Here is a 27,436-nt window from a genome sequence, read left to right as displayed (position 1 = left end):
AAAGTTGGTGCTCCCCCCTGCTGAAAGAAGAAAATACTAAAATCTATAAGCTACTGACAGGGGTTGGGAAGACTGATACTGAAAATTCTTTAAATTGGGATTATGAAGTTCTTTTCGGGGTTGTTATAAAAGGCAACAATCTCTTTGAGATAGGTTTGTACATCTTTACACAGAAAAAGTAATTTTACACAGAACAAGCCACTTACTTGCTCTGTGTCCACTCAACCTCTTTACTTTGTGTGTATGTATGTAGAATGAGAATAAGTTAGCATCTACCACACGGTTCTGTGGTCTGGATTAAACGACATAATGTGTGTGAAGTGCTTAGCACAGTTTCTGGCACAGAGGAGGTGCTTAAAAAATGTAAGCTATGAGAATAAAAGCAATATATCAGATATACCCAAGGGAAAAGTTCTCCTGGTGTTGTCCAAATGATAGGTGTGAGTTAATTTTTTGTTAAAGTACTTCATTTTCCTGTTGCGCTCTGGCTTATGAATTTTACAGCAAAATACTGTAAAAGAATTTGGGTCTCTCTTCTGAGAGAAAATGCTGTGAGCACTTTAAAGTGGCGTGTTCTCAAACATTTTAATATATATGAAGTGGGAGATCTGACTTCAGAATCTGTGCTGTAAATGCAATGGTAAGAAGATTGTCCAGTTTTCACCTCACAGTAGCTGGAACAACTTGAAAGGGCAAAGAGAGGACCCTCTCTTTGAACCTTCAGTGTTTAACTTGCCAGTGTCTACTTCACTGGTACCACACGGGAGTGCAAAATCTCGAATCTTTCACTGAATACCACCACTGTGAGAAACCTACTGCATACTGCCTCAGGGAGTGTTATCTATGTTGTCAGTTAATACATTCAGGGAGGCTTGTTCACAGAAAGGGGTGGCAAAAAGGTCACCCCTCTTCCATGAGGTTTCCAACCTTCCCAGAGACAGAGAAAGCTACTGGGTCAGCATTCGGAAGCAGGAGAGTTGGGGTTCTGAGTTGACTTATCTATGGCAGTCTTCAAAGGGAAACAAACTCAGCTGTGTGCGTGAGGTTGCGCTGACCCAGCCATTTGTTCTAGCGGGGAGCTCCTATAATTGCTAAGGGTAGTGATGGTGCGTTGCCAGGTTTCTCCCATTTACATTAGCCATCCACTCCAAGGAGAGCAATAAAAAAGGAAATTTAAGACCAAAAATGAAACAGTTCTTGCATAACAATGAGAGAACAACCTGGCTACTTGTTTTTATTGGAATCAGACAAAAATTTTTGAGAATTTCAATTAAAATTTGAACAGTGCAACCTAAGACAATGAGTTTTAAGGGAAAGACCCTCAACCCCAAAATTAAAGGGTATTTTCAGAAGCTAAAGTGCAAAAATACAAATAGCCAAACTGGAGTTTAAACGTGACCAAGGCTTGGAACTAGAGCACTATATAAAAAGCCACAAATATGTTAATAGGATTCAGAGCGTAAACTCAGTGTAATCATTATTCCTTGGTTCCTGAGAACGTAATGATGTTATCTTTCTTTTTCTTTTCTTCATTCAGTTTAACAAGCATAGCACTTTGCTTTTGGCATTTTAAATGTAAAGTTCATAGTAAGTTGACAACTATTTCTGTATGTTGGGAGATCAATGGCTTCAGTCAGAAGATAAGTTATTTGAACCTTTGCATCCTTAATAGCCCAGTGGTCTTGGACAACTTAATCTCTTAGGCTCCACTGTCTTCCATCAATTAGAGGGGTGTAATACTACTTACCTTATAAGGCTGTCACGGGATTAAATGGGTTTGGAGATTAAATGGGTTTGGATACATAAAAGCCTTCTTCAAATATAAAGTGCTATACAAACATAAGGCACCCCTAGATAATATTTTTGTTTTGACCTCTGTGCTGTGGTAAGAACAGCTTTAGAAAGGGATGACAGAGTTGACTTCTCTGAAAGTATTAAGACTGATTCTTATATTAACACCCCAGGAAGAGTGGCAGACTACTCCTGGGTAGAGGCACAGCAGCTTTTTTTATTATGGTAAAATATATATAATATAAAATGTACCTTTTAAACCTATTTTAAGCGTACAGTTCTCTGGCATTAAGTACATTCACATTGTTCTGCAACCATCACCACCATCCATCACTAGAACTTTTAAAATCTTCCCAAATTGAAACTATAGGCATTAGAAAGTAATCCCTCACTCCCCACTTGCCCCAGCTCCTGTCAACCACCATTCTATTTCTGTCCCTATTAATTTGACCACTCTAGGTACCTCATATAAGTGGAATCATACAATATTTGTCCTTTTGTAATGGGCTTATTTCACTTCTCTCCAAGGTTCATCCATGTTGTAACAGGGGTCAGAGTTTCCTTCTTTTTTAAGGCCACATAATATTGCATTGTGTGTATATACCACATTTTGTCAATGCATTCACCTTTTGGATATTGTGAGTAATGCTGCTATGAACATGGGTGTACCATTATCTGTTCAAGTCTCTGCTTTCACTTCTTTCGGGTATATACTCAGAAGTGAGATTGCTGGATCATACAGTAATTCTATGTTTAAATTGTTGATCAATCACCATATCATTTCCCGCAGCAGTTGCATCATTTTTTCATTCCTACCAGCAATGTATAAAGGTGCTAATTTCTCCACACCCTTGCCAACACTTGGTATTTTATTTTTTTAAATAGCTATCCTAATGGGTATGAAATGGGCACTGCATTCTTTTTTTTTAGTCTACAGTTTTGGGTGGGGGTCAAGAAGTCAACTCAATTTGATTGCAGGTAATTCTTTCATATCTCGATGCTTATATTGTTTTCTTTTTGCCTTTGGTGTTCTGCAGTTTTACTTGAATATTTTGAGGTTTTAAGTTTCTTTTTGCTTACTTTCTTTAACTTCATTGTGTTTTCTGAACCTGAAGACTCATTTTTGTCATTAATTTTGGAAATTGTTCAGCCATTAGTTCTCTCCATTCTCCCTGTCTGGTAGATACAGTACTCTACTTAGAAATATGATAGATATTCTCATTCTATCTTCATGTGTCTTGATCTTTTTATAATGTTTTCCCTCTCTATGCTAGATTCCATGTAATTTCTTCTGATTTATCTTTCGGTTCACCATTCTCCCTATATATGTGTTTATTCTGATGTTTAATTTGTCCTTTTAATTTCAAATTTATTTTGTTTTTCATTTTAAAAAATTCTGTTTTTCAAATCTGCGTGATCAGTTTTGATAGCTTCTTTCTCCCTAGTCACATTGTCAGTACTCTCTTTTAATTCTTTAAACACAACAAATATACTATATTATCTTTAGTTATTTAAAAATCTGCAATCTTTAGGAGTTTGAGTGTTTTTGTAGACCTAGAAATACACACCAATCTATTAACATTCTTGTATTAATATTAATAGATATATATTAATAAGTACATTTTTTCATATTAATAGGTGCAATCAATCGTTGTTGCTCATGATGGTGTGTTTCCTTGTGTCTTACGTGTTTTTTTTTTTTTTCTATTGTAAGCCATGTTCCTATGGTGAGCCTAAAGTTCCTAGGAACTTTGTCTCAGAAATTCTTTGAGGCCTGAGTTTAAAGGTTATTCCTTTGGAGAGTTACTTTCATTTCTGCCAGATACCTTGGAGGTGATACTGCATATGACTACTTTAACTGGATTTTTAGAACATACTAGAAGAATGAATTCTGGCACCAAATCTGCCTGAAGGTGGATATGTGGTTTGGCATTTCAGGGGAGACATTTTATTTCTTTTTTGTTTTTTTCCACACCACCTAAAGATAGGCAAGCATCCCCACTGTCTCCCTCTGCCAGATAGGATATAGCAGATACAGATAAGTTCTTTAAAGCCAAAGAAGTGTACGTGTCCATGTGAATAAAGTTTTAAATCTAAAAGAAACAGGCTAATTTTTCTTGGAAAAAAAAGTTACCAAAATTAACTCAATATAAAAGAAATCAGTATAAACTAAAATACATAAAAGAAATTGAAAACACAGTCAATAAATATTTAAAACAAAAAAAGACTCCAGGTCTTAAGTGTTTTACTTGTGATTTGTTTAAAATTGTCAAGCTAGTATAATGTTGATTACAGACACACACATCACATTTACACATATAAACACACACCAAACTATAGATCATTCTTCTATTAATGTTAATAGGTATGTTCTTTCATATTAATAGGTACAATGAAAAGAAACATGCTAATCTCAACATGTATTTAAAAGGCATCCATTAACAATTAATATCAATTCATGGAAAAAAGATACAACATGAAAAAAAGTGACTTTCTCAAAATGAGACAGAATATCTTCCTTAAGCGGTTGGTCTATATCATACTTTACTATGAAATAATATAGATTTTTCACAGTAAAATCAGCATAAACCAAAGATGCTTAGTAATACCAATGATATTTAACATTGCTCTGGTTAATGTACTAAGATAAAAAATAAAATTTATAATTAATAGAAAGAAGGAAAATCATGATTTAAAATAATAATAAGCCAACATAAAATCCATCAAATTAATTTTAAAAATTTGATATTAAGTTGATTTCCCTATATACCAACAATAACTAGTAAGAAAAAAGTAATTCTTAATTCACTCTACAAGTTTTTTGGAATTTAAAAATTGATTCTAGGGCTTCCCTGGTGGCACAGTGGTTGAGAGTCCGCCTGCTGATGCAGGGGACGCGGGTTCATGCCCCGGTCCGGGAAGATCCCACATGCCGCGGAGCAGCTGGGCCTGTGAGCCATGGCCACTGAGCCTGCGCGTCCGGAGCCTGTGCTCCGCAACGGGAGAGGCCCCAACAGTGAGAGGTCCGCATACCGCAAAAAAAAAAAAAAAAAAAAAAATTGATTCTAAAGGAAAAATAAGGCAATGAGAATATTAAAAATTAAAAAAAAAAAAGATCAGTGAATGGAGACTTATTTTGCCATATATTTAAATGCATTATAAAGACACGGCAGTCAAATCAGCCTAGTACTGGCTGACAGTAATAGTCAATGAATCAGAATACATCTCTCTGGAAAAAAGTCCTAAAAATATAGTAAGTATTTAGTATAGGACAACAAACTTAACAAAGCAATGGAGGAAGAATGCATTTTTACACTGTCTTAGAAAACTGGATATGTGGACAGTTTTAAACAAGAATATTCCCTTCCCACTTCTGACCCAAATTTGTCACCATTTCTGCCTACCTTTTTCCAAAATTATATGAGGAATCTACACTCTACACTCATATAGCAAGCTCAAACTTACTGAGACATCCTTATTTACATGCAAATACTTCAGAGACATTTTCCATCTGTTAAACTTTGTTTTTAGCCATATCTATCAAGGGGCAGAAGTTGGGTTCCCCTAAAACCAGCTCTAGATTCCATTTCTGACAGGGAAGTAGAGGATTAAAGAAACTTAAGGAGTGGCAGACACTATAGCTGCAGACCAAGAGGATCAAAAAATGCGTAAAAATGTTTCTTTAATTACTGATTCAATCAAATGAGCATGTGGGTGTTTAGTGCAGTTTGGTACCAAGAGAAACTTGGTTAGGGCCTTTCAGAAGCTTACATCTTAGTGGGGGAAATGGCACCTAGGCAAAACAGTTAGAGAGCCATTATCTCTAACTGGTATGGTCTTGACAGTGCGTGCAAATTAAGTTCAGGAAACAGATTCCTGGGAAGAGAGAAAAGGGACCAGGCGTTGAGAGCCACACAGTTTGAAAGGGTGGGTGGTCAGCTCTCCTTCCTCCTGGCAGTGGTATTGGTGGTAAGTTTCCCTCTCCCTCCCAATGTGGAACTGGCTTAACTAGACTTGCCCTCTAGCCAGGAGAGCTCTTATTGTAATTTAACTCCTTCATATGGCTCCGGAGCCCAGCAGCAAATGTAATGGAGAGTAAGTCAGTCGCATTAGTAAGTCCAGCAAAAAAAAGTCACTCACTCTTGATGATGAAAGCATAGCAGAGGGAAAGGGAAGGAAAAAGAGTGGGGAGGGGAAAAGGAGATAGAGATGGAGAGATACGTGCTCTTGTTGTCTCTCTTTCCCCTTCCAACCCAAACAAGCATCTAACAGTCTGCTATTTGGCATTCTACCTCCCTGGCAGCGTGTCTGCTGTTCTGTGTGTCTGCTGCTGCTGGCCCTGAATCAGGAACTAGGCCTCACTATTCAGAGGGACCACCTGCAGGTTTTATTTGCTTTTTAATAACCATCTCAAACCTATTTCTTGTATATAAGTTACAGAAGCCAAAATTCACTTACAAGAGCCCTACTCATGTCCTGAGCAACTTCATTACCTCCAACTTTATCTGCAGGAGGGACTTCTCCATCACTGAGTTGGAAATACTAGCTTAAAAAAAAACTAATATACTTATTAGTTTCTTCTCTTCTTTTGGTCCTTGACTTGTTTATTCTAGGCCTGTGGCTACTAATATATCTAGGGATGTATGCATTTGCCATTTTAAATAGAGGCTAAGAAGGAAAGTTTTAAAACTGATACACATGTATGTTTGTAATCCTTGTTATCCCAGGCTACATATGTTTGGATTTCTTATGTTTAAAAAGACACACAGACATCCTCTAAACAATTCTGTATAAGGTAACCATTCTGATAGGCATTTAGTTAAATATAAACAAGTGTGTAAAACCCCACACGATGAATTGAAAATAAAATGAGAATTCCCCAAAAGTTCATACTTCCAGTTTCAGATGTTTCCCTATAGCTCCAGTATAAACAAATGTATACAAATTCAGGAAATAATCTTCCAGCAAACAATGGAAAACTGTTCACAGAAGAGTATGTTTGCCTTCTCCAGCCAGCTGAGAAAGTAAATAACATTCACCAGTAATCCAAACTACTTGAATAATAAACATGTTGCCTATTTCCTCAATACCTACGAGGACTGAATGCCTGAGGCTTTGGGTTGGGGTCAGGAGGGTGGGAACAGGGGCTGGGATGAGCTACTGGGGATAATTCTACTGATTAGGGGGGCATGGCTCTTCTGTGGCAACAGTAGCTAAATTTTTGTTTTATAAGATCAACCCTCCCCCACTTTCAGCCCAGATAAAGGTGACGGAAGTTAAACTGATCAATTAATCCATTCCTAAGTGATTAATTTAGCAATGGGTACATAACTCAAGGCAGGCCAGTCAAGTCAGTGAGATTCAATTCCTGGACTAGTGTTGAGCTTTTGGGGAAACAGGTGGTTTTTTTGTAAGACTTGGCACTGAAATGCTTGCTACTATGAATGAACCCAATCCAGCAGAAGGTAGAGTCAAGAAATAGACAGAAACTAAGTCTTCATGATGTTGACGGAATTAATCCAGACATGTCTGGAGCTTTACTCCTGGATTTTTCAGGAACAATACCAATAAATTCCACCCCCTCCTATTTTGGGGGGGAGGGGATAAGCGAACCAAATTGGGTTTTATGTCATTTGTAACCTAAACTAAGTTAAATGTGTGAAGATCTAGTACTAAGTCTAGCACGTGTATGCTTGTTCCTACAAATGTGTTTCCTTTCTTTCTTCTTTTCTCCTCCTGTCTGCCCTTAATCTTACTTTATATCTCCAATATATAAAGATTAGATTTTAGCAGTTTCTTTAGAAAACTTGACCAATAATTATGAAAAAAAAAAACCCAAAGCAAAAAAACAACCTTCTTCTGGGCCTCAGTTTCTTCATATGTGAAGTAAGGGGTTATGAAAGTTTATTATCTTCAGATCCCTTTCAGCTTTAATTTTCTGTGACTATAAAATGGAGGTCCAGGTAGTGGTGACAATTTGAGAAGTAAAGCTCATCCTTTCTCTAACCACTCCGTGCTGTCACTAGGGCAGAAATTCCTGGTCCTCAAAGAAGAGACTAAAACTAAGAATCCATAGGACCAATGTGATGAAAATACTTCTCTTCATCTGAGCTTTCTAAGCCTTGAGTTTGCCCTAGATTTTAGGGCTTTAATTTCCATCCCATTTTTGAGTTTAAATCCAGTGAGCTATTTTGTAGTATGGTATGAAAACACACTACATTGTTTAAGAATTCCTTGGTCTGGATTCAGCTCTGCTACTACCTAGAACAGTTCTTGACATACCACAGATACTCAGTTCACACACTGAAACAGATAAAAATTCACAAATGTTACAGCTCTGTGGAAAATCATGTGTAACTAACAATAGTTAAATTAACATATCCAGGATTGAGAATATTTTTCTTTTTAAAGATATATTAAGTTGGAATCAAGTTTATTCTGAAAATAACATTACTTTTGCTTACGTGTATTTTGATATATGTGATCTTGAGTGTGAGAACGCTAGGCCTCTTGAGATTCCTGATAACTTGAGCTATCCTCATGAAGTGTGTCATGCGTATGAATAGCATTTGTCATGTGAGTGATGGTAGAAGAACTGGATTTCCAAGGTTCTTTCATTCCCAGGATTCTCAATGTTGGGCTGGTGGTAGAGGAAGGCACTGAGAATTTGGCTCACCCAAATCTGGGAAGGGGGTGAGCGGAACATGTAAAATTTCAAATAACACATTTGGTGTTATTATCTCATCTTTAGAAATGAATTTTAAAAGCCACTGTTAATTTAAATATACAAATGACAGAAAGTATAGGTTAAAGAAGAATATGAGAAAGAATATAGTTTCCAGGTATCAGTCAACCTCATTGTGTCCTAGGGTAGGTGCTGGGGCAAGAGAGAAGTCTCCATGGGGAGCTTTTATTAGTCTCTCCAGCATAGAGATTTTTACTTTGATCAAAAAAGTATGATTCAGAGATAAACAAAGCTCAGGCTGAAGTCATCGTTTTATTTAATTTCTCTAAGCTTTAGTTTCTCCACTTATAAAAACAGGGATAATAATATTTACCTCAGAGAGTTGTTGTAAAGATAAAATGTAAAAAACAAACAAACAAACATAAAAGCACTTAGCACAGTGCCTGTCTTAATAAAGATTATGGGTATGGAGTTTAAAAAGGTTGAACAACATTGTTCTGGTTTTTCTTTTCATTCTTTGTTATTTTTCAAACTCCTGACATAAGCTGTTCTAAATTCAGGCTATAAAAAAGTTCTCTTTGCTTCCTACGTACAAATATATTGTAATAGAGGAGAAATACATTTTCTTATTTGTAATTTGAGACATAATTAGCACACATACAAGCAAATATGTATACACTGATATAGCAAGAGGGAAGAGGAGGGTGACTCAAGGCTGTGGGGCAGACTCATGTTTTCCCCCCAAACCCAGATATACATTTTGGAAATCAGAGCTCAAGACTCACAAGTATTTCTACATTATGGAGGGTCTTAGATAACATTTTCCCCCATGAGACTTCTTGATTATTCCAATCACATTTAACTACTAAATTGGAAATTCCAGTTTTGTTTTTTTTTGTTCAAATAATTCTGACCTTTTCAGAGAAAGCAATTTCTTAAAGACTTCCATTATGGAAAACCAAGGAGGCAAGATTTCCAGATTCCATGGCAAAGAAAAATCCTTGCAGATCAACAGAATCCCTGTGGCAGAGTGTCTCAGGAGGTTCTGTGTCAGGGAAGATTTCCACTTGGTCAAGAATTCATGTTTGCATCCATCCCTCTCCATCATTCCTTAGGCTCTTGCCTTTATTTGGAGGAAGCAGATCTGGTTTTGTGAGACAGATCTCTCCAGAGGAGTACCTTTAGGCAAGCTATACAAGCATCACTCAGAGATATTGTGGGTTTGGTTCCAGACCACCACAATAAAGTGAAGATCATAGTAAAGTGAGTCACATAAATTTTTTGTTTTCCCAGTGCATATAAAAGTTATGTTTACTCTATACCATGGTATTAAGTGCACAATAGCATTATGTCTAAAAATATGTACATATCTCAATTTAAAAAAATACCATATTACTAAAAAAATGTTAACCATCATCTAAGTCTTTAGCAAGTTGTAATCTTTTTGCTGGTGGAGGGCTTGGCCTCAATGCTGAAGGCTGCTGGCTGATCAGGGTGATGGCTGAAGGCTGGGGTGGCTGCGGCAGTTTCTTAAAATAAGACAACAGTGAAGTTTGCCACATCAATTGACTCTTCTTTTCATGAACGATTTTCTCTGCAGCATGCACTGCTGTTTGATAACATTTTACCCACAGTAGAACGTCTTTCCAAATTGAAGTTAATACTCTCAAACCCTGCTGCTGCTTTATCAACTACGTTTATGTACTATTCTAAATCCTTTGTTGTCATTTCAACAGTCTTCACAGCATCTTCACCAGGAGTAGATTCCATCTCAAGGAACTACTTTCTTTGCTCATCCATAAGAAGCAACTCCTCTAAGTTTTATCATTAGATTGCAGCAATTTAGTCAAATCTACGGCCACCACTTCTAATTCTAGTTCTTTTGCTATTTCTACCACATTTGCAATTATTTCCTCCACTGAAGTATTGAAACCCTCAAAAACATCCACTATGGTTGGAATCAACTTCTTCCAAATTCCTGTTGATGTTGATATTTTGACCTCTTTCCGTGAATTACGAATGTTCTTAATGGCATCTAGAATGGCAAATCCTTTCCAGAAGGTTTTCAATTTACTTTGCATAGATCCATTGGAGGAATCACTATCTATGGCAGCTGTAGTCTTACAAAATGTATTTCTTAAATAATAAAACTCAAAAGTCAAAATTACTTCTTGATCCATGGGCTGCAGAATGGATGTTGTGTTAGCAGTCATGAAAACAACATTAATCTCATTGTACAGCTCCATCAGAGCTCTTGGGTGACCATATTCATTGTCAATGAGCAGTAATATTTTGAAAGGAATTTTTTTTTTCTGAGCTGTAGGTCTCAATAGTGAGCTTAAAATATTCAGTAAACCATGTTGTCAACAGATGTGCTGTCATCCAGGCTTCATTGTTCCATTTATAGAGCACAGGAAGAATAGATTTAGCATAATTCTCAGGGCCCTCGGATTTTCAGAATGGTAAATGAGCATTGGCTTCACCTTCAAGTCACCATCTGGATTAGCCCCTAACAAGAGTCTGCCTGTCCTTTGAAATTTTGAAGCCAGGTATTGACTTCTCCTCTCTTGCTATGAAAGTCCTAGCTGGCATCTTCTTCCAATACAAAGCAGTTTCACCTACATTGAAAATCTGTTGGTTAGTGTAGCCACCTTCATTCATTGTCTCAGCTAGATCTTCTGGATAACTTGCTACAGCTTCTGCATCAGCACCTGCTGCTTCACCTTGCACATTTATGTTATGGAGATGGCTTCCTTCCTTAAACTTCGTGAATCAACAACTTCTGCTAGCTTCAAACTTTTCTTCTGCAGCTTCCTCACTTCTCAGCCTCCATAGAATTGAAAAGAGTTAGGGCCTTGCTCTCGATTAGGCTTTGGCATACGAGACTGTTGTGGCTGGTTTGTACTTCTATCCAGACCACTAAAACTTTCTCATATCAGAAGCAAGGCTATTTCACTTTCTTATCATTTGTATTCACTGAAGTAGCACTTTTCATTTCCTTCCAGAACTTTTCCTTTGCATTCACAACTTGGCTGACTGTTTGGTGCAAGAGGCCTACTTTTTGGCCTCTCCTGGCTTTTGACATGCCTTCCTCACTAAGCTTAATCAGTTTCAGATTTTGATTTAAAGTGAGAGATGTGTGACTCTTCCTTTCAGTTGAACACTTAGAGGTCACTGTAGGTTTATTAATTGGCCTAATTTCAATATTGTTATATTTCAGGGAATAGGGAGGCCTGGTGAGAGGGAGAGGGATGGGGGAATGGCCGTTGGGTGGAGCAGTCAGAACACACACAACATTTATGGATTAAGTTCACCATCATATGGGCACAGTTTGTGGCACACCAAAGCAATTACAGTAGTACCATCAAAGATCACTGATCACAGATCACCATAACAATTATAATAATTATGAAAAAGTTTGAAAAATTATGAGAAGTACCAAAATGTGTCACAAAGACACAGAGTGAGCAAATGCTATTGGAAAAGATGGCACCGATAGACTTGCTTGACACAGGGTTGTCACAAACCTTCAATTCGTAAAAAGTAAAATATCTGCTAAGCACAATAAAGTGAAGTGCAGTAAAACAAGGTATGCCCGTATAAATAAGGAGGACAGACCCAGGACACTGATTTCAAACTAGAGAATTGTTTCTACCTTCTTCAATGGAGCAGATACGGCCTCAGAGCTTATTACTGTCCCTTTAAAACAAGGTATATTTTTATATCCCTGTAAGTGTAACTCAAGGATTACTAAAGACCTGACTAGGAATACTGACCAAAGGAAAAGACAGTGTCCTACAGAGATATCGATACTTCAATTCCACAAACATTTGCAGAACTAAAATAACAAGGACACAAGAGAATATCAGATTAAACACTGTTGAAATTTTGCTGATAAGAAATTCTAACTTTTTATCATTATGCTGGAATATGTTTAAGTATTCCCTGGCAAAGGTAAGCAGTAGAAGAGCTGTCTTATTCACCTGAACACCTAGAACAATGTCTGGCCCATAGCTGAAATGCAATAAATATTCAAGTGTATGACTGATGAATAACTTGTGGAGACAGACAATTTGGGGAGCAAAGAGAACATATAGATATTTCTTTTCTTATAAGGATCATTCCCTTACAGTCAAGTTTTGGACTATAATATTTTACTTTTGAGAGGAAATGTACCATAGAATTCTTTTAAAATGACCAAAACTTACAGATTATATAGCAAAACCATGGTCATAAAATGAAATTATTACAAAATGAGCATTTTCCTCTATTACACATTAAAAGTCTTTGTAGAAAAGTGTCTGGGGGAGACATGAGAGTAAGACCCTAAAGATTACTAACAAGTGAGAATATTAACATAAATGAGGTAAATTAAAATTTAAGAAAAGCTTTTTTAATTTGGTAAAATATATCAACTATAGTATACCAATATGTGTGGTTTATAGTACCTTCATATAGCCAATTTTGTTTAATATTAGGAAATATATTTGAACTATTTTTTACACTCTCTGGCAGAGATAGTTCACTCTCACTAAATAGTCCATGTGCTCCCTGACAGTTCCTAGTCTATGTGGCAGTTAAGCTGGAGCCATATAACTAGTCTTGGTCAGTGGACATGAGGGGAAGTGAAGTGTGTTCCATCTAGTCCAAGGCTATTAAGAGCTATTATGTGCCTTCCATTTCTTTCTTACTTTCATGCTGACTTTAGGGGCTCATGCTTCAGTTAGCAGATCTACAAGATGAAGTAGAGATGCCCAACCTGCATGCGACTTTGCGTAAAAGCCACAATGTGTCAACCACAAATGCCTTTGTAGTACCAAGATTCTGAGGTATGCCTATGAATTACACATCCCTTATTTCAGGTGTAGAACTTTAAAAATGATATACCTTGGAGATCAATGGACTTAAAGCATTTCATATTTTAGATCTGAGCCCAAATTGTTATCTTTTGTTTTCCTCTGTCATGTTTTGATTAGATCTCATTAACTCATTATTCATTTAACACACATTTAATTGAGAAATTACTATATGTGAAGCACTGTGCCATGTGCTGGAGATACAAAGAGGAGCAAAGCAAATTCAGTCTCTCCACTCATGGACCTTACAATATGAAGGTGAAAGAGACATTAAACAAATGATTACACAAATCAGTGTGTAGTTACTGAAAATTAAAATATAAGGTGTTAAAGAAGAGTATAATAGGAAAACCTAATTAAATTAGGAATTCAGGAATGGCCTCTGTGGAAGTAACATTTAAACTGAGACAGTCTAGGCAGAGAGAACAAAATGGACCATGGTCTTGAGTGGGAAAAACCATGGCAGGAATGAGAGGTGTGACTGGAGAGCCAAGTAAGGAAGGGAGGAAGGAGCTAGTGAAATAGGCATGTGCTAGACCAGGGGCTGGCAAACTAATCTGGCCTCCACGTGTGTTGGGAAATAAAGCTCTTCTGGAAGATGGTCACACCCATTCCTTTATATAATGTTTATATCTTGTGTGACACCAGCAGAGCTAAGAAGCTGCAACAGGAGACCGTATGGCTCACAGAGTCTAAAGTACTGACTAGCTAGCCTTTATAGAAAAAGTTTGTGGCCCCTGTATGAGATCATTCAGGATCTTGTAGGTCATGATAAGGATCTGAGATTTAATCCTATAATCAAAGGGAAAGCAATAAAGGGCTTTAAGTGGGAAAGCGAATGGCATAAACAGATGTGTTTGAAGAAGATCATTCTGGCGATGTGACAAATGAACTGGAAAGGGGCAAGTATGGAGAGACTAGTTAAAATAAGATGGTGCTTGGGTTGTGACAGCAGTGATGAAGAGAAGTGAGTTCAATGAAAGAGAAAAAAAAAGCAAGGATGATTCCTGATTTGGGGCTCAAGGAGCTAGGAGACTGGTAGCTCCATTTTTAGAAACAGAGAACAAGTGCTGAATTTCCAAGGCAGGCAATCAAGAGCCAGCGCTCCACATGTTAAGTTTGATTATATATATATTTTAAAAAAAGGAATAAAATAACTCTGGCAATCATATTCTGAATTCTACTTGCTTTCCAGGGCTGGAATAATCTTTCCTCCAAGTTCCTTGCAGTAATTCCTTTAAAAATTCCATAGATTCTACCCATTTAGCGAATGGGGCCACATTTAGTGGGACTGCTTATATTTCAGGATCTGTTTGGGAGAAGTTTTTTCTTTGGCTAAGACCTCCCAAGTTTTAGGAAAACATCTATTTATCATGAGACACAAGGAAATTTTCAGCCTGTTGCAGCTTTTATTGGCACTGCCAAAAGGCAAGATGGAAGAGTTTCAATAGTCCTCTAATTGGGCCTACCCAGGTCCCCAGAGCAGGGGATTTGTCCTGACTCGCACTTGGTGTTCCAGACCTCGCTGGAGTTCTTCCACAGTGTGTAAGAAAGCCCTGGTTTTCTATGATGACAGTCAACTAAAATGTGCCACTTTCCCAACACTCACCAGCAATAAGCAGTCATCCCTTATTATACATCGTTATTCTGGCCTACTCAGCATCATGCCCTATATGAAATTTTGTGTGTTGAGTGGTATTATGATTGGACTCTTTTCCTGAAACTGGGCAAGCATACTGGTCTGCTCTAAGGATATCACTTTATCACTGTAGTTGCGTAATTGGGTTCAGCTTTAGACTTTTAACTGCTCAAAAGGATACCATGACCAGAAGAAATATATCTCTGGGTTGGAGGATTTGGCCTAATATCAATACTTTGCTCTAGTTCTTTTGGTGCGTTAAAGAGAAAGTTTTGCCTTGACATTATAAAATGTTGAATTTGAAAGACTGAGACTAATCAGATGAAGTTTTTATTTATGATGTGTCAAAATATTTCTGGTGCTTTTGATAGAGGAAATTTACTGGTTTACTGTAGACATTCTTATCTCCTTTACTAATAAGACCAGTGAAATTATCCTTCCTGTTATATTTTGACAGGAAAAAAAAATTGAATCTGGGTATTTTGGCCAAAGTTCTTAAATCAAAGGGACTATAATCCTTTTAACAATATCCTTTATAATATTGTGAGCTACTCCTAAGAAACCAATATTATGAATATAGATAGTGGAAAAGGGAACAAACAGGCATTTTATGTTTAATAAAAAAGAGTGGATTAGGTTCAAATGAGCCCAAGGTTCTAAAATGCCTTTCCTGACTCTTTTAAATAGGGATATAGAATATCAACAACAAAGAATTCACTAGGTATATGTATAATAGAAATCTATTTCAGTGAGGAAAACTATATTTTAAATTCAAGGATGCTTCATTCTTACAAACATGAATTTGGAATATTTTATACTGAAGAATTCCCCTAGTCCCACAGAGCAGTTATAAATATTAATGGAATTTCAATAGATTCTTTTCAGATTCCGATGTTTAATATTCATTCATATTATGCAGGGAATTCAAGGTCCTGTGCAGTACATGTAGATGCTTCTCATTATCTAAATGAGCACATATATGAAGTCTGTAGGGGCAATGATTATTAAAAATAGCAGGGTCCACATACGATCTTAAAGGGCATATCAAAGCCTTCTCAGCTCACTTAATAACAAGAAAGTCATTGGTAATAAAACCAAACGACTCTTTAGGCTAAATTGATTCAGTAATGTCACATCTGGGCAAAATGATGGATTGGTGATTCTGGACAGAGTTAAAAATGCTAAGTGATATAAAGTATTTATGAAGCACAATGAAGCGATTTCCTGTGGTGAGATTCTGCAGTCACACTTTGAAACCTGCTCTTGAATTAGTCTCAGCTTTGATTTGCTGACAACTTACTTCATAGTATCTAACTCCTCTCGGATATGCTGGAGTGTAAATTTTGGGGGAATTATTCAAAAAGGGATTTGAGATTCCATAAAAAGAAAGAAGAACCACATTTAATTTAATGTTCTCTGAGTTTAACATCTTATTCGGGAAATGAGATATTGTTTAACTGCCCTAACGTGTAAGTGTTTTTATTTTTAACAGAAGATAATATAATTTAACTAAACTTGCACTATTGGCATTATCCTTCCCTTTTTTCTTTCTCAAAATGAAAAAAGTTTATATAGCTGATAGACTGAAACCATAAAATAATTTATGTGACAACAACTGTAAAGACAGAATTTACTATGTGCCTCCGGTGTGCTAGGCATGGGGCTAGGAGTTTTGGATATACTATTCAACCCTTATTACATTTCTGGGAGACACTGTTAACCTTACAGTACAGATAAGTGAAGCTCAGAGAGACTGAGAAACTTAACTCATGGTTACAGAGCTATTAGGTTGAATCACATGAAAATGCTGGTATTTGAATATTTTAAATTACAAAGACAGCAATATAATATAGTTCAACCTAATTCTAAGTATAGAGTTATAATTTGAAACTAGGTTTGTGTGATTGCAAAGTCCATGGAACCATGGAACAGAACCATACTTGATAACACTGGTTACTTTTGACCATCCATGATAATAAAAGCCAAATCATGAATTATACAATAAGGAATTCACCACTTACCAAGCTTGGGTTAATATGAACTCATCATTTGTGGCAGGGTTCCTATGCAAGATATCATTTTAATTCCATTGAGATACAAAAAAGAGATAACTGCTAAACCATGGAAGAGAAATGGCACATTTGCAGAGCTTCTCACATATTTTCTAAGTTAAATATCTCAGCTGGAGCACAGTTGTTCTTCAACCAAGTATTTAAAAAAATCTTTCACAAAAAGAATGGTGGGATCCTTTGAAGTGTAACCTTAGAAATCAAGGTCTGTGTTACAGGGCATCATTCAAAGCAGATGCATATTCCCTAGAGACCACGGTAAACTTGTTACCAAGAATACTTGGATCTCTTTGGGAAGACAGCTTGATAAAACTTCCAGGTCTTACTGGCAACACCTCTGATACTATGTAGCCAAGTATTCCCCATGTAATAGGCATGGGACAGGGTCTCCAAAAGAGGCTTCTGATCTTTCTAATCGCCAATAGCTCACATGTGTTTTTTCAACAGCTTGCAGGTTTGGCAACTGGAGAGCTCATTCATTTTATATGATTTAGAGGGCAGTAGTAACAGATACCTAGGTTGTCTTAGGGGTGAACAACTTGCTGACTACCATTACTTTTCCTTGCCTGCTAAGTGGGTGACCAGTGCTGAAGTGTTAATTCTCAATGTTATTTCGGAACAAGGGAAGGGCATCTCAGAGCTGCATAAAGGACGACTGGCTCAGCAAATATTTCCTGAGCACCGAATACACACTCCTGTTAATGCCACGATGTTAGAGTCTATCTCTTATATTTTCAATCTTGATGGAGATAAGAGGGATCAATTCATGGATAGCATGTGTGATAGCGGCATGTATTCCTGCTAAAGGAGAGAGCTGCTAATCTGGAGAAAGCAGCAGCTCTGCAAACAGGGCATATCAACTCTTTAGCCCATGAGACATTCAGATTGATCTGAGGAAGAATTCTTGACAGTGAGAAAAATGGTGAAATCTTTTCTGAGGGAGCTCTAGGCAAAGGAAAGTTTCCATCTCTTTGGTATAGTGTTGTTGTGGTCCCAGATAAAAATGGACCAGAATGAAGACTTGTCAAGCTCTCATCTAGTTCAACAAGTCTTTACTGTCTCCCAGGACCTGAGGCTCACAAGCTGTCTGAGAGTTACACAGTTTTACAAGACTATTCTCAATCTGCAGAGGTTCTGAGATGCCTCCAGAATGATGAAAACCAGGCCCTTGTCTGGGAAGCAGAGCAGAGCACATCATTTTGAGCCCTGGCTTAAAACCCAGGGTGTTGACAGCTTCACTTCAGGCTGCAGTAAGGACTTAACTTCAAGATACTTCAAAACGTTCAGTCCCATAGAGAGAGCATTTTCCCAATTTCCAGCTCCCTCAACAGATTGACCTGGTTGCAGGTATTATGGAAACAGTAAGTTGAGCTTGCTTTACTTGAGGTCCAGCTGGTGAGGAGTTCTGTCTGCATTCAAAATAAGGTTCTCAAACAGATGTGAGGTTTCTCCATAGAGACAGCAGACTCCAAATCTCTGCACAAGAACTAATGTGAAGAAACCATAAAGTTCCTAATAATTTCACCCTAGATACTCCAAAAAGTGTCTGGACTATGTTGATTTACAAAATAACTCTCCAATAAAAAGCACCCATCGATTTAAAACAATTGCTCAATCCAGAACTATACTGAGGTGGTAGGGACTTGTGGGAGGAGGGTCACAAAGTAAATTATATAGCAAACAAGTTACAAGTCTACACAGCAATCCCTCAGGTCAAGCCAGAGTCTCTACTACTCTATGTAGTATTCTCTTTCCTCTTTCCCTTCCCTGCTTCTCACCCTCCCCTTAGTCTCAGAGTGTCTGAAATTTTTTCCTCAGTTAAGCAAGACAATTTAGCTCTCCTTATTCTCACTCTCAAACGGGCATCTAATCTCTCCTAGGTGCTTGGCAGACAGAAGAGCCATCACTTAAAGGAATCATAATTACAAATAGCAAAAATTAGACGTCATTACATTTAATACAGCAGTGCCTTCATTACACGATAGCTACATACCAAGTTACTTGACTTTTGTTAGTGAAGAGGTCAGAGGGACTGTGGCAGTTCCTACCTGTGCACCTCTGCTGATTTTTCCCTCCTTGAGGTAGACTGGCTTTCCTCACCTCCTTACAAAGCCAACAGAGGGTTTTCCCTTGCTATTGCCTTTCTAAATTGGCAGCAATGATGGCAGCCTCTCAGTTTTTCTGTTGTTCTCATCTCTACCCTGTACATTTCAGATCCATACATTTATTCATCATAAACAGTCATCTGATTCTCATTCCCCTCTTCTCCCCCTAATAGTGGATCCAAACTACACTCAGTCACCAACACATCTGGCTCTTGTGTTCTGGAGGAACTCTTGGACAACCTGAAGATCTTTTGTAAATCTCAGCCTGACAGCCACACGTTTAGGCCAATACCACAAGTGAAAATACCACGCTCAGAGGGCAGGGCAGGCAGAACACAAAGGTGGAATGTTGGCACAAGAAGAGACTTGCAGATGTAATGTTCAAGACTCGCTTCTTAGTGTGGATGCTCTACACATCTGCAGTTTGGAATTGTTTATAATTACAGAAATGCCAGGCAGCTGTAGGCTCTAGACTTTCTTTATCCTTTTGCTCACTGCTTCTTGGACATTTCACAACTTATCTGTATTTATTAAACTTTTTAGCAGCCCCAGGAGAAAGGTAAATAATAGGCTATGCTAAAGTTTCTGATTTTTTCATGGATTTAAATGTTCCATAGTCCCCATTTTTCATTTCTTCACCTGAAGAAAGAAGATTATTAGATTCATGTTGACAAAAGGTCCCAGGTCTAAAGCATCCTTTTAAAAGATCATAATATCGTCATGAGGCAGCATGACTCTCCCCAGTTTTGATCATACATGTGAGCTGTTGCTCTCTATACTCAATGCGTCTGTTTATATTTATGAGGACTCATACTTGACTCCAAGTCGCTAGTCCAACAGAGCCTCATGTATCAATTTCCTTCAGAATTTCTCATTTGAGCAGACTTCATAAATGTTATGTTTCATGAGGGCAGAAACTATGGAATCCTCATTTCCAAGCAGAGTGCCCAGCACACAGAAGCATCCAATACATATTTGTAAATAATTATTTGACCGAATAAACTGAGAATGGAAAACATATAAATAAAATATTGTGAATTCAGTTTTTCTGAAGAAAACTTCCATAAGATATATATTTTTCCCAGTAATATACTCCTTAGGATATTTTAAAGGTTTATTTTTGATGTTACATATTTAGCTGCTTTTCCACTTTCCCTCTGTCTCTGGCATTGATTTTCAGACTGAGTTCACTTGCTTGGCAAGTGGGAGGACAAGTGTTATCGTGGATGTAAATCTTTCCCATTGAGGATAGCTTGATAGGGAAACCAGAGGCTGAAGGGATCTGTTTGTTTTTACTTTATGTGCAAATGTTCTCCTTACAAAATGGACTGAGTTATCTCATTTTCTAAAGAAAACCGATTTTTAAAAGTGGCAAATATTACGTGAAATAAGAGTAATCTATTTTATAATTTGTGCCTATTACTTTAAATGACAACATATGATATTCATTTTTATGTATACATATGTACATATGTTTTATGTAAGTACATTTATACATTACAGACATACATATATATGTGTATATATATACATATACACACACACACACATATATTTTTTCCTTTCTGAGAGAGCAAGGAAAAAGATTTGATATTACAATCATGTAACATTCTGTGGCATCACTGTAATAGTGAGATCGATATTTGTAATTAGCATTTGACTGCTGTTTATTAAATTGCCTTAACAGATTCATATGGACAGCGTCAGTTACATAATTGAATTACAAATGACTATGTCTATAACACAAAAAAACCAATATTATGAATTTTGTAACTGGTTACTGCTTGTTATTTTAAGATGATGATTGCTGTCTTATCTGAAAGCTCTGTTTCTGGAGTTGATATTTTAAAGAAATAGCTTGAACTGGAAACCTGACAGTTTTTCATCATCCCAGGTCTTTTCCTTTCCTTTTCTCCCCCTTGTCTCTTTTTCTTCTCCCTAGTCCTTTTTTGTTCAACTTATAAAGTGTTACCTATCTGGATTGCATTTTCTGCAACTTTAAGGACAAATAATTGCACAGTGTTTCAAATCCAAAAGCAGATATTTTGTGTGGTCAATTACATGGCTATGGCTTAGTTGGAATAATCATGTACTCCCCTAAGTGAAGGCAAGGTGACTGGATTTATGGCCCCAGGCCCATCCCAATTATTTACAGAATTTCATATTATGCTCCTATCTTTTATAAAGAGTTGATGTAACAAACAGTTATACGGAATAATATTTCTGCATCTTTTGTAAAAGAGCCTTTAAAGGCATTATGCATTATATTAGTGTTTGTTACTCAAGGATCCTAACAATACAATCCTTGAACATATAAATTCCATGTGATGCAAAAGTTTGTTCACTTGTTTTCTTTTTGGATGAGTCGGATTGTTTTCTTTAATGAGATATTTAAAGCTGTGTAATTATGGTCATTGGCCATCACATTTCTAGAGTTGCAGATTGTATTAATCTCCTCAGATTGCTGCCTATTAGTGATTGTACTGCTCATTAACACTCTTCTAGATGGTGAACAAGGAAGGATGCTAAAATTCTGACCGATCATTTTGAGGGTTACTTATACATTTTATTTATTTAAGCCACCCTGACGCCTATCTGTCCTGGTAATGTAGGGTTGCATTCACTTAAGTCAGGCTTTTATATTTATGCCTTTTGCTTTGGAGAATATAATATCTGAATTAAAGACTGGAATTATTAATTATAATATTAGGCACCATAGATACTGACATTATTTGCTAAGTGCTATGTGAAGCTCTTTATATGTTTAAATCATTTCATCTTCGACCCTTTAGAGTTGGTATTATTTTCCTCATTTTATTGACCAGTAAACAGAGAGTTTAAGTAATTTATCCAAGGTCACACAGCTAGTAAGTGGTAGAACTGAGTTCAATATAGGAAGTTTGACTCCTGGCCAGTCTGACTCCAAATTTAAGATGTTGGGAAGGATCTCAGAGATCTTGGGAGGTGTGTAAAACCATATATATATATATATATATATATATATATATATATATATATATATATATATATATATATATAAAATTTTCCCCTCAGTTCCTGGCACAGAGGTCCTAAATCCCTTGGAATTTCCTGGGTGACAGAAGTGTCTTTTGTTCTAATGAGGTAACTCTTGGGGGACTCCTAGATAGCTTCAGGATAGGGGATAGGGGTTGGTCACCAGAAAGACCAAGCCATGATTAGAAGCTTAGAACTTTCAGCCCCACTCTCTATCCTCCACGAAAGGAGAGGGGCTAGAGTCGAGTTAATGACAGATCATGCCTACATGTTGAAGCCTCCATAAAAATCTCAATAGTATGGGGTTCAGAGGGCTTCTGCTGAACACATCCTTCCTGGAGGTGTCACACCCCAACTCCACAGGGACAGAATGTCCTGCACATGGGACCCTTCTGGACCTCCCTCTATGTACCTCTTCATCTGGCTGTTAATTTGTGTGCTATATCATATCCTTTATTACACAATAAATCGGTGAGTGTAAATAGGTGTTTCCCTGAGTTCTGTGAGCCATACTAGCAAATTATCAAACACAAGGAGGGGTCATGGGAACACCGGTTTATAGTTGGTTAGTCAGAAGTACAGACGACAGCTTGAAACTTGCAATTGGTATCTGAAGTGGAGGCAGTCTTGTGGGGTTGGACCCTTTGCCTGTGGGATCTGCTGCTAACTCCTCAGAGATAGTGTCAGAACTGAATTGAATTGCAGGGCACCAAGCAGGGGTTGCAGAATTCCTTGAGGTGTGGAAAATCCATACTTCTGGTGTCAGAAGTGTTGTGAGCGTGGTAGGAGTGTGAGAGTAAAGGAGGAACACACAGGAGTGTTTTCCCTATACAGGAGATAAATGTCTTTCACTTGTCCCACTGCTCCCCATGCCCTCTGCATGACAGACATTGCCAATTGTTGGTAGAATCCTCTTCTACTGAGTCTAGACCCAGTCTTGGAATTGTTCTTAGTTTTTGCCCCAGGTGATGATTACCTGTTAAATGATTGGCACCTGTGTTGAAATCTATTTATCATCTATGTAGATCTAATCTGCCTCTTTCACAGAAGGACTTATGCTAAGTGCTCCAGCAGAAACTGGCTAGATGTTCACCAACCCACTTTTTATTCTTCCTACATGCACGGGTAGACTACGATTCCAGCGTTCCTTCCAAATAGGTATGGCCACATAACTGTTCTAATCAATAAAACGTGACCCCTCCTGATATGTACCATTTCTAAGTCTAACCCTAAAAATATCCTATGTGCTCTCCTCCATTCTTTTCCTCATCCACTTGTTTGATTCCTATGAGCACAGTGACTCTATAAGCCACCTGAGGAAGCTGATAGAGTCAAAGGGTGGAAGGAGTCTGGATCTCTGAATCACCTCTTTGATGAAACCTACCTTCCAATCATAAACACCTGTTTGGGTCTTATGTGAAGCAGAAACAGACTTCTGTTATGTTCAGGCCATTAAAATTTTTGATTGTGTTTGTTACAAAACCTATAGTTACAAAACAAGGGTCATACAAGATCACAACATTAGCAAGTTTCAGAGCCAGAATTTGAATCTGAGTCTTTTAAAGTCCAAATTCTTCCCACAGTGATAATCTTATTGATAATTTAAAATATTATCCATGTTAATGATAATTCACATGACCTTATTTCAGACCTTATTTCAACCTAAATTGTCTCCAGTTATAACCCTACCAAGTTTTGAGTTCATCTGCAAAAAGTCTTCTTCCACCTCTAAAAAAACTCAGTATCTTCCCACTGATGACTTCAGGACTAGACTTCCCCATCCTCTCATCTGGCTTACAATTCCTGCCCAAGTACAAAGCATAAACGGTGACATCAAGTCAGGCTTTCTCAAGTGTGTCTTGGGGAACAATTTCTGTGGGATGTTAGCAGGTTTGGTGCCTAAATAAAATATTCCATGGTCAAGTACATTTGGGAAATCCTAGATTAAATAAAATGAGAAGGTGTCTTCTCTACAGGAATATCTTTTAACAGGATAACATGCCCTGAGATTCTCTAAAATAGCGGTAAAGTCAGTAGTATTTTGCAAACTTATTGATGACAGAGCCCCTTCACAAAGAGCATATCAAGGAACTGATGTTCCGTTGAACACATTTTGGAAAGCACAAGCCTAAGTGTATTGGGTCATACCCATAATCACTGGTATGAATCTAATACATCTTGGAATTTAGCCCCTCTGCCCAAGGAGACTTTTGTTTCTGGTTTGTGTACTGTCTATTCCTGACATTTGACAAATAATTACTCCTTGACCTTTGTCTGGTTTGGGCTACTAATCCTGTATCCTCTGGCTCTCTTCAAGACTTGACAACAGACTTTATTTTGTGGACAGCTCTGCCACCCTTTTTCTGTCTTGTTGCTGCCCTACCTGACAGAACACAAATGTTTCCCTTCATTGATTGTGTGTATTTATAGTATTAATTCTTGTTTCAATAGAACACCCCAAATAAAGGGTAGAGTTGGGTAGTGTTAGTAACATAAAGAGACAATTCTTGCTGGCCTACTTAAATATCAATGTCAATAAAATACAGTGGAGTTACACTATATGGACATTTATATTATGTGAATTCAAGTAGATATACTTAGCACCCTGGCCCCAGATAGTGAGAAAAAATAGTTTAAATGCAAGGCAGTTAGTTAGATTTTATGTTAGGGAATGCCATTAGTGGGGGTCTCTTACATTTTAAAACTTGCATAATCCAAAATTAATTTTTCATAAAACTGACAAAGGAAGGAAGGTATTTCTTTGCTGTCTGAAGTGGCACCACCATGGGCTGTAGCAAAAACATGGTTCCCAATTCACCTGGCCCTCAAGATTTAAAATTGTGTGATTGTTAATATAAAAAAAGATTCTTTTCGTATTTCTATTATTTCAAAAGCTGACAATCTTGTGAGAATTTATTAATATTTTTATGTTGTACTCTTTCAAATTTGCATAACTCTGATTTTATAAATTGCTACTACATAGTAGTGTGGGTGCTTTCACTCACCATCCCACTCCATTTGCACAGCGATTTAATCTGTTAGGAGACATGACTGCTATTTCTTTCTTTCCTGTGTGCCTTTCATAGTAGAAGATATTACTGTCCCATAAATGCAAACCAACAATTTCATCTGGCCTCACCCGAATAAACTGAAGTCTATTGAATGCTCACAAAATGCTATGCTGAATTTACTGAACGTTATGTTAGTCTCCAAAATGTCACGTAGTTTTAAGATATTTTCAAAGATAATTTTGAATATACATGATTCTTCTCTTTCTGTGCCAACTTTACAATTTTATCTCTCACATAAGATGTGAATCTACTTGAAGATAATGGACATTATTTGTTGCCAACCCGGCATCCACTATTCCCCCCTTTCTTCCTAACAAAACCCTATTTTAGTCAGGTATCTACCCTCATATGACTAAAGGGAAGATGATCCTGATACCAGTTCCAGGAGTAGATCTTGATTTGTCTAAGGTTGTAATGGTAGTCCCACCTCCCTTGCCAGTGATTGGTTTCAGACTGGTTGAGTAACCCAGTTATGACCTATGAGATACCAGATAGTCAGTTGAGGGGTTTCTGGAAAGATTTCCTTAATTCTTAGAAAGGGACTGAGATAGTAATAGTCCGTCTTCTTCCTAAGCATGTTGCTGGGTCTGGATGTGACTCCAATAGTCATTGCCATCTTGCTACCAGTCCTCTGAGGATGTCAACATTAATAGTGGAAGAGAGCAGAGATGGATAAACCCTAGGTCCTTGAAGATGTTGCTCTGTTATTGAATCAATCAGTCATGAAGTCTCCCCAACTTCTTCCTTTTAGATAATATTATCAGTTAGCTTGGGCTGCCATATATTGGATGGCTTAAACAAAAGAAATTTATTTCTCTCAGTTCCAGAGAAGGAAGTCCAAGATCCAGGTGCCAGCTGATTTGGTTTCTGGTGAGGACTCTCTTCCTGGCTTGCAGACGGCCTGCCTTTTAACCTTCTCACTCTCCTCACATGGCCTTTCCTTGGTATATGCCCAAGAATAGAGTTCGCTCTCTTTCTCTTCCTCATTTTATAAGGCCAGCCTTATAATTAGGATTCCACCCTTATGACCTCATTTAACCTTAATTACCTCCTAAAAGCCCTGTTGCCAAATATAATCACATTGGGGGTTTAGGGCTTCAACATACGAATTTGGGGGGATACAATTCAGTCCATAGCAGATAATATAACAAATGTCCATATGTTGTTTAAACAAGTTTAAATTGGTTTTTCTGTTATGTATTACTAAATATACCCTAACAGATGTCATATCTTATGAAGCAATACACAAAGGATAATGCCTAATTCATGACATATAACAGAAGATCAAGGGCTATTTTCCTTTTCTCAGAACAAAGCAGTTGTCGAGTTAAAAATTGTTAGCCCATTGCTGTTACAGGGCATTTCATGAACTGCTGATTGTACATATATGTGGTATCATGTTAACATAAACAGTCCAGCCCTTAGGGAGTTTTAAGTTATAAAAGAAACATTTTTCTAAGATCATGTGCTCTGATATAAAAACCATACTCTAGCCCAGTTCTATCATTATAAAGTTCTGGCAAGCCAAGAGACGTTAGTTGGTGATTTTATCAGGCAAGACTTCTAACTAATGCTTGATGAAACCATCACTGCACCATAAAACACCGTAACAAATTGCAGTGACTATTCCTTTCAAGAATTTAGTCATTTTAGATCATTAACGTTTATTTCACAAAAAGCAATTTCTTAGCAATCACTACAGTCCTACAAATAAGAATATACTTTCACCTTTGTGCATGAAATGAATCAGTTATGTTTATTCTTGCAACTCAAATCTAATTTTAATAACTATCTTCAACAAAGAAGGTGGAGTGTAGACTTCATCCCATTCTAGTAAAGCTCATATGAAACATTTTACCTATTATTTTAGTTGCATTGTATACAAAGTAATTTTATGTAGTTTTCTAGGTGAAAATTAAATAAATACAATTATATTGAAGTGAAGGATTTACATAACATAGTAAAATTCACTTTTTATATCTAGCCTGGGAATTGGAAAGAGCAGCACTCGTCAAATTTTAAAAACAAAACCAAACAAACAAAAGCAAACTCCACCAAGAAATAAATGATGAGATAAATTTGCATATAGATGGATCCATATTAAAGCAATAGAACTTGGGCCATTTTGAAATCTTAAACCTTCTGACACTATTTTCATAAACTCAGTAATACAAACCATGTGGTGAATGATTTTCTGAAAAACTT

The 27,436-nt window shown here is 37.2% G+C and overlaps 1 protein-coding gene and 1 long non-coding RNA gene across 4 annotated transcripts in view; one reads left to right on the top strand and one right to left on the bottom strand.

Annotated features, from left to right (window-relative positions):
• Positions 1–27,436, bottom strand: part of RNLS (renalase, FAD dependent amine oxidase) — a 270,242-nt gene that overhangs the window by 28,313 nt on the left and 214,493 nt on the right. The gene's annotated exons all lie outside the window — the stretch shown is intronic.
• Positions 1–27,436, top strand: part of LOC137209031 (uncharacterized) — a 283,085-nt gene that overhangs the window by 156,178 nt on the left and 99,471 nt on the right. The gene's annotated exons all lie outside the window — the stretch shown is intronic.

Source organism: Pseudorca crassidens, chromosome 16 (genome assembly GCF_039906515.1).
Source record: "Pseudorca crassidens isolate mPseCra1 chromosome 16, mPseCra1.hap1, whole genome shotgun sequence".
NCBI classification, from domain to species: Eukaryota; Metazoa; Chordata; class Mammalia; order Artiodactyla; family Delphinidae; genus Pseudorca; species Pseudorca crassidens.
This window is presented reverse-complemented; position numbering and strand designations above follow the sequence as displayed.